We start from the raw sequence: 8,164 nt of genomic DNA, 5'->3' as shown, positions 1-8,164 counted from the left end.
ACTGGAAAGGAGGGAATGAAGTGCTGCGAATGTTCTCGTCTACTCTTGCATGATGTTGTGAGACAAGCCCGTGACTTACTGCCAAAATCAGATGATTTGCAACGCATGACGGAGCTCGCTGGCAGAGACTTTTATTGCTTTTCATAACGTGTGGGATATGATTTCGGAAATGATATTACACTTTTACTGTGAAGGAATTATTGAATCAGTTTGGTGAATAGATACCCTTGACTAGAACCGGATTTTGTTCGGATATTGTGTTTGGTAGCTTAGAATTATTTGCCGGAGCATTTTCAACAGATTTTCCCCCCTTTTCTCTATTTTTTCTGTGTTTTTTCTTTTTTGGTTACTTTTTTTGGTATTTTTTAATGACTTCTTTCTGATTTTTTTAAAACATATTTTTATAATACATTGAAGCAAAGCAACATAGTTTTAACAATATGAATAAGAATATAAAGTACAAACATTGCAAAAATCAATTCTACCTTAACATCAATACATCAAAGAAATGCAAAAATCATACATAATCATGAATAAAATATCGAGTGAAGTAAATCTGGACTACTGAAAGGGATGCATTCTTTACTGTCTTATCATCTTAGATGATTGTTTAGTTGCTATTATCATGTGTCTTGATTAGACACGACAACCCAGAAAGCTTAAAACAAGTGGGATGTATAATTGGTGAGTGTTGAGAGTAAGATCTGAAATGATCAGATCTTTGAAGTAACCATTAGATTGATGGATTGAACTGATCGTCCTTCCCCTCTTGACCGGTATGAAGATTACAATTGACCCACTCTTTTCACCCCATCCCCCCCTCCTTTAGCTCAATTATTTCTAGCTCCTCCTATCAAAATTAGCCGTACTCCCTTGTCCTCGTATACCCCACAATTTTCTAACCCCACCTTTATGCGCTTAGAAACGCCAGTATTAAACGCTCTAATCTATAAAGTGATATTCATTATTATTATTATTATTATTACTATTATTATTATTATCATTATTATTGTTATGATTGTTGTTATCATTAATATTATCATTATCATTATTATTATTATTATTATAATTATTATTATTATTATTATTATTATTATTGTCATCATCATCATCATCATCATTGTTATTATTACTATTATTTCTATCATTATCATTAATATTACCCATCATTCCGCTCCCCTGCATCTTCCCCTTCCCTACCCCACCCCACTCATCATCACCCCTCTCCCTCCACATTTCCCACTGACCCCTGCCCCCCCCCATCATCTTCCCTCTCCCTTACACCCTCCCCTCCCCCATTCTCCTTTCCCTCCTCCTTTTTTCAATACCCCATATCTGCCCTAATTCGGTGGTTTTATGGTAAATGACACCCAGGTTCCCCTCCCCCAAATTCGGCCTGATTAACCCAATAAGTGCATACTTTAATTGTAAAAATCATTAATACAAAAACTACGCATCCCCTCCAGTGGTCCAGATTTACTCCACAAACATCATAAACAAAGCAATAATGAAATAGCAATAATCATAAATATCAACAATAGCAATTACACATAGCATAAGAATCAAGCAATGATAATAATAATAATACCATTAATAAAACTTAGAATACACAGCAAAGAAAGCGAAGAAAAACATATATATTGCTAAAATAACTTACAACTACAATTTCTACTCATTTTTTTCTTTTTTTTTTCTTTAGTAAAGCGTATTTCACGATCTGACAATTTGTTCATCCCTCCCTATCCCTTCCCCCTCCCCCTTGGCATGCTGCAGAGGTTGTCGTAGTTGTTAGTATTGTTTTGTTGTAAGTGTTGTTGTTCATGTCCCCCCCCCCCCCCCCCCCCCCCCGTTCCTGACGTAACTGTTGTGAATCCCATTCAACGCTGGCTTCTTCGGCTTTGGTGTTCGGTTACCGAAAGCTTTCCGAAGATGGCAGTAAGCCAGTGTAGAAGGACGTGATGTTCGGATGGAATTGAATTGTTGTTTGTTTGTTTCTTTTTCATTTTATGACCAGTAAAAAGGAGCGGGTCACAATTTGACAATTCTTTTTCATCCCTCCCACTCCACCCCCCCCCCCCATTGATGTTGCAGAAGTTGTCGTAGTTGTTGGTTTAGTTTTGTTGTTAGTATTGTTAGTTATACTTTTGTTGTTGTTGTTGTTGTTGTTGTTGTTGGTGGTGGTGGTAGTGGTGGTGGTTTGCTGTTCTTGACGTAACTGCTGCGAGCCCCATTCAACGCTGGCTTAAATCTTCGGCTGTGGTGTTCGGCCGCCGAGAGCTTTCCGATATTGGCAGTAAGTCAAACGAAGGATGTGTTCGGACGATACCGATTTACAATCCCTCGTTCTGTCTGAGCATGATCCCGCGCAAAGAACGATAAACGAGAACTCAAACTTAAGATCGGGTTAGTATGAAGGCAGCACTTATTCCTCGCTTGGTTTTGATGTGAAGAGGTGTTCTGGAAATGTTACTAGTACTGGGGATGTTACTTTCTTAAGTGGGTTGAAATTGGGTCAATTGTTGAGAGGACAATGATTGGCAATCGCCAGCGGTCGTCTTTCCAGCTGAGAAGTCAGACAAGAGACCAGCCAAGTCATTGCAACCGTGTTACACAGCGGGCTATATGGGGAGAATAAAAACAGGAATGGATAAATAAATAAATAAATAAATAAATAAATAAATAAATAAATAAATAAATAAATAAATAAATAAATAAATAAATAAATAAATAAATAAATAAATAAATAAAAAATAAATAAATAAATAAATAAATAAATAAATAAAAATAAATAAATAAATAAATAAATAAACAAATAAATGAATAGATAAACAAATAAATGAAATGTGAGTCTTGTTCATGGGAAATGATTGACATGATTATCCCTTTGAGGAGAGGACTATCAATCATTCTCAACCAGAGTTGAACTGGTCGAGCCAGCATAAGGTGAGCTTAAGATCAGAACCTGACGATTTTTACCTGTCATATTTGAAGGGTACCATTCCGGTGTTCTTGTTTTCTGTGTGTGTGGTTGGGAAATCCAGGTTTAGTGTAGAAAGGTGCCAGAATGAGTCGGTTGCTGGTTACTGTGAGGTAAGGAGAGGTGACGTTGATTAAAGGTCCTGAGAGAAAAACATCTCACACAATATTATGTGGTTTGGGTAATCTTGAGATAGTGTAGTTTTTGCTTCCTCCCCTCCCTCCCCCCCCCCCCCCTCTCATCCCCCTTGCTGTCTCTCTTTCCAAAACATATGCACTCTCTTGTATGAAAGCATGAAATGATTTGGAAATGAGTGGGAATATAGGGCCTATAGCTGGTTCTAGTGGCTATGCAAAGCCCATCTGACCGAAAACCGATGTGCCTCATGGAAAACCAAATTTTAGTTGTTCAAACGCCAGAATGGTTACTTAATAATTTCGAACTATTTTTTTTTTTTTTTGCTCTGGCATAAGTGCGGTTTCATTTTTGTTTGTTTGTTTGTTTGTTTGTTTGTTTGTTTGTTTTGTTTGTTTGTGTTTTGGGGGAAGTAGATAATGAGACAGAATCAGTTTAGGCTTGACTTAAGGGGCGCTCGTCACTTGCGCCATTCTGTGACTTCTTCTCCTCCTCCTCTACCGCCTCTTCGAATTCATCGTCGGTGTACCCATCGTTGGGTTCGTACTCGTCATCGGCCGCGGCACTGCTGGAAGTATGACGCCGAGCCGAGCTCGTGGCCTTGCTCCTGGCCGAGAGACCCCGAGAGGAGTTGCTGTCGGAGGCGGCCCTGAATGCGATGGCGCTCTCTAAATCGCCCTGCTGATCCGGAGCGAAGTCGTCGGCGAGTACGAAGACGTTCTCTTCTCGGCCGGCCGGCTTGTTGTTGTTGTCGTCGGACGTCGCGGCTGATCTACTTTCGTTGCTCCGTTGGAGGAGGCGGGCCGCCTTCTCCAGGACCTTCTGGGTGTCTTGTCGGCAGTGGGACGTGCCCCAAGACGCCTTGACGTCGTCTTGACCTGGGTAATGACCACGGGACAGAATTATTCGACGAACATTCAAAGTGAGTTAGAAGTCTCAGTTACCAATGAGTAATTCTTTTATTTTGATTCTCACGACGAAAACGACACTTGTTGGGTTTTATTTTTTGAAAGTGCTAAGTAAAAACCGACCATGCTGACTGTGTTACACAAAGGTAGTACTAGGCTTACAATACCTCCTTGGTTACACTAACTTTGTTTCAATATACTTTTTGTGAGAAAAAGAGGGCGGGGAGGAGAGAGAAGAAGAGCATTGTAAGACAGAAGAACCGCATGGGTCTTCCCTAAATCTCCAGCAAAAGGATAATTTTCCCGCGACGAAATCCGGCTCTGTGCTATAGAAGAGGTGTATTTTACTTCTCACATGTCACCTTCTCACCATCTCTTCTCTCTGTCAACCTCTTAGACATTTAAGAAGGGGATTATACAAAAAAAAAATCATAGAAAATTGATCAACCATGAACACGAATGGCATAATTATTTTCATTTTGTTTGATCTCTGATCCTGAGATACCATTTTAAACATGCACTTAAGAAAATGTTTCCTAAGCAAGGTATAATAATTAGAGCTTCCAATGGGAGGGGGTGTTGTCTTGCGACAAGGGGTTGAAATGAAAGCTAACCTGAGATGGGAGTGCATTAAGCAGTGTTCCGGATTTAGGCAGTCTCCAAGGGGAAGAAACGCCTGCGAAAAGACCGCGAAAGGGGAGTTCAGAAATTTTGGCAGCCCTGAGAAAGGGGGGTGCTTCCAAGTTGGGGGGGGGGGGGGGGGGGGACAAGCACCCTAAAAAAGTACCCTAAAAAAGGTAAGGTGGGGGGGGGGGGGACAAGACAGTGGAGGGAGAAATCTTGGGCAAACGAAGGAGGAGGGAAAATGTTTCAGGGGAGCAGCCTGTGAGGAAAGGGTAAATTATGAAGATAAAGAGTGAGAGGTAAGAGATGAAATTGCCAAGCAACCTACCTGATATTTGCGGGAAGGGGCTCGCTCTAAGTGGTGTCCCTGGCCGATGCCTTGCGCTCACCAGGCTTTTCCTGGCGGCCACTTTCCTGCGAGTGGCGCTATTGTCAGGAGGGGGTTGCCGTGGTGGTGTGGGCTGGATGGCGGGCAGTTTTGGCGGACTCTTACGAGACTTGCCGCCGGTGGAAGTCTTCTGCCTGGGGGCTTTTGTCTTCTCCTCGCTCATCACTGGTAGGCGCCCGGATGAGGAGTTGCTTGCCCTCTTCTTGGGCGATTTGGGCGGTTTCGGAGCCTTGTTCTGTTTAACTGATGATGGCGGATGAGGTTTCATTATTTTACCCCTGTTGCCCAGAGTTGTGGTAGCTGATGAATTTGCTGTGGTGCTGCTCCGTGTTGCCGAGATGTTGGGATAGAAGCATCCGGACTGAGATGCAGAATCCTCCTTATCCATTAATCTCAGAGTTGCATCTGCAGCAATGGAGATGAAATAAGTTGAATGTATCACACTTGTCACGTCTTAGGCCTAACAACAACATTTCTCCCCTTGTTTGGTTGCAGCAATCTTAGGATAATCATAAATTGAGAGATAACTATATGTTTTTTATCTTTCTCTGCCGCAAAGATGAACACAGAAATAACAACAAAAAGTGTTTTAAAGTTTCCAGTCACACTATAATTCTCATTTCTTTTCATTGATAAAAAACCCATAGAAGGTAATTACAACAGATCTCTTCCCTGATCTAATGACAATTTTCCCCTGTCGCTAAGAGGTCTTGTGTTACTGAAACGTGCAACTTCATCTTCATAATCTGAGTCACTTTAGTTCTCCCGGAATCGAAGTGGGCATATACGCTTATATATTAGAGACAGTTTCAGCTGGGTGAAAGAGGTCGTGCATGTTACTCAAAAAAAAAACAAAAAAAAAAAGACACCTTCATCTACAAATTTAAAGTCACTTTAATACAGCGAAACATATCATGGAATCAAAGTTGGTATGGGAAACGCTTACAGACAGCTTTAGTTGTCGCAAAGAGGCCTAAAATGTGCTCCAAATTCACCTACATGATTCAAGTCACTTTACAGAATTGTTCCCGGAATCAAAGGGGATACACCTAAGAGTGTAGTCAAGGTCATGAAGTGTTCTGTAAAGGACAGGAGAGGCCTACTTCCGTTGCTCCTATAACTATGCTAAATGTTTGTAATTTCAGATCTCTATTGATTTATCTAAGACAACCTTGCGTTACGCTTTCATTCTGTTTTTCAAATCGAGTATAGCATTCGTCACATAAACAGACGGTTAGAATAGGCCTACATCATGGAATGTACACTTTAACATCTTTCTTATGATTTTTCTCCCTTGGACTGACCTTCTAGCGCAAGCCTGCGCATGGCAATCTCAATGAGAGCATCCCTCTCCTCGTATTCTGACAGATCCATGTTGGGCTGGTCTGCCTTCTTGCTCTTTGATCCCTGAGACTTTATTGGAGGAAGAAGTCTCTTTCCGCTGGAATCTCGAAAAACCATCGCGACTTTTCTTTCAAATCAGTCTTTGAGGAAGCTGAACTGCGATACCTTTGCTATCTTTCAAATAGGTTAAGTACACCTCTCTTTGTCAAAATGGCAATAATCTCATGTACGTCTGCAAGCGTCAAAAGTAGAGCAACGTGTGACAAAAAAGATAACAACAAACAGTGCGAGGACTTCTCTTTTGTTTCTGTGGTAGAAATTGGTTGCTTTGCAGGTTCCAAATAGACGCGCGCAACGTTTGTGACGCAACAATACCTGTAAGACATTTACGCGCTCCGTACTTGAACCCACGTTCAACGTCATAATAGTTACATATAGGTTCATGTATTAACCTACTTCTACTCTTCGAAGAAGTTAACAAAAGTTCATTGAACTCTAAGGAAATTTAATGTGAAGTGAGAGCTATCATTGATGATAGCGTGACCGTGTGAACATGACACCTACTATTGTTCCTGATTTTATACTCAGAGACTCCAACTCCAGCATTCACTATTCTCCCGCAAACAACTGGACCCTATACAGGCAAACTAGAGACGGGTTTCACCGGGTTTGACCGGGTTTGACACTTTTTATTGTGATTCTATGTGACCCTTTTAAGGGTCCTGAGAATACAACAATCAAATTCAAGTAATATACGAAATTCACACTTATTTACAAGAATATCTTAATTGTCTATATAAGGTGATCGATATTGATTATTACTTACACTAACAGTAAGAATAATGACATTATACACAATAGTGTGCAACATGTGGTTACTTGTTCTCATTTTATCATAATCTCATTTTATCATAATCATCTTCTGTACCCCGAGTTATGATAGTTATTCTCTTTTGTTTATTAGGTTGGTCTTTAGTTGCACCCGTGCTCATCCTGCTTTTCACACTAGGCTTTTATTGGGACCTACACTCAACAAGGTTTGCTTTTTAGTAGGTCCCATCGTATTTCTCTATAGCATTCTTTTACTTTAATTGAAAATGACACATCGACCGCTCTGTACTATCATGTGTATGTGTTTTTGGTTGTTTGGTTTTTTTTTTGGTATACATCCGAATTGGACATTCTGTATTATTATATTTTGTTATATTACCTGTATTTTCCATCGAGAAATATGAAAATAGAATTGAAATTGAAATTAAATTATTGCAAAAAAAAAAAATCTTCAAATGTAAAACAAAACAAAACAAACAAACAAACATGTGAAACGCAAAATTAACATCAAGAGCGCCAGGAAAGCTAAATGATCTCTAACTAAAAACTAAATCGAACAAAAAGAAATAAAGATAAAATAAATTAAACAAAATCGAGTTTTCTTTTTATGATAAATCTGCTCTATGAGAATCAGCACATAGCACAGAGGGGTGTTTTAAACAACTTTGATAAAACGCTGTTACTTGCAATGGCTTTCTAATACTTTTGTATGAGTTTACGTTCATTGGAACAGGGGCTCGTTTCATGAAATCATCAAAAAAAAATCTATATATAGAATCTCAGAATGGCCACAGTCGCCCATATGTAGCTATGATAGACTTTTAAAGAAAAGTTTAGTTCAGTTCGGTTTATTTCATTCATCATAGGAAAAATACAAAGACCTAAAGAACTTACTTTGTGTGAATGAGGATCAACAACAAAAACAACAACAACAACAACAACAACAAAACATAAAAG

Source organism: Diadema antillarum, unplaced genomic scaffold (genome assembly GCF_040938485.1).
Source record: "Diadema antillarum isolate AM-2024a unplaced genomic scaffold, OU_Dant_1.0 seq00001506_RagTag, whole genome shotgun sequence".
NCBI lineage: Eukaryota > Metazoa > Echinodermata > Echinoidea > Diadematoida > Diadematidae > Diadema > Diadema antillarum.
Note: the sequence above shows the minus strand (reverse complement) of the source record.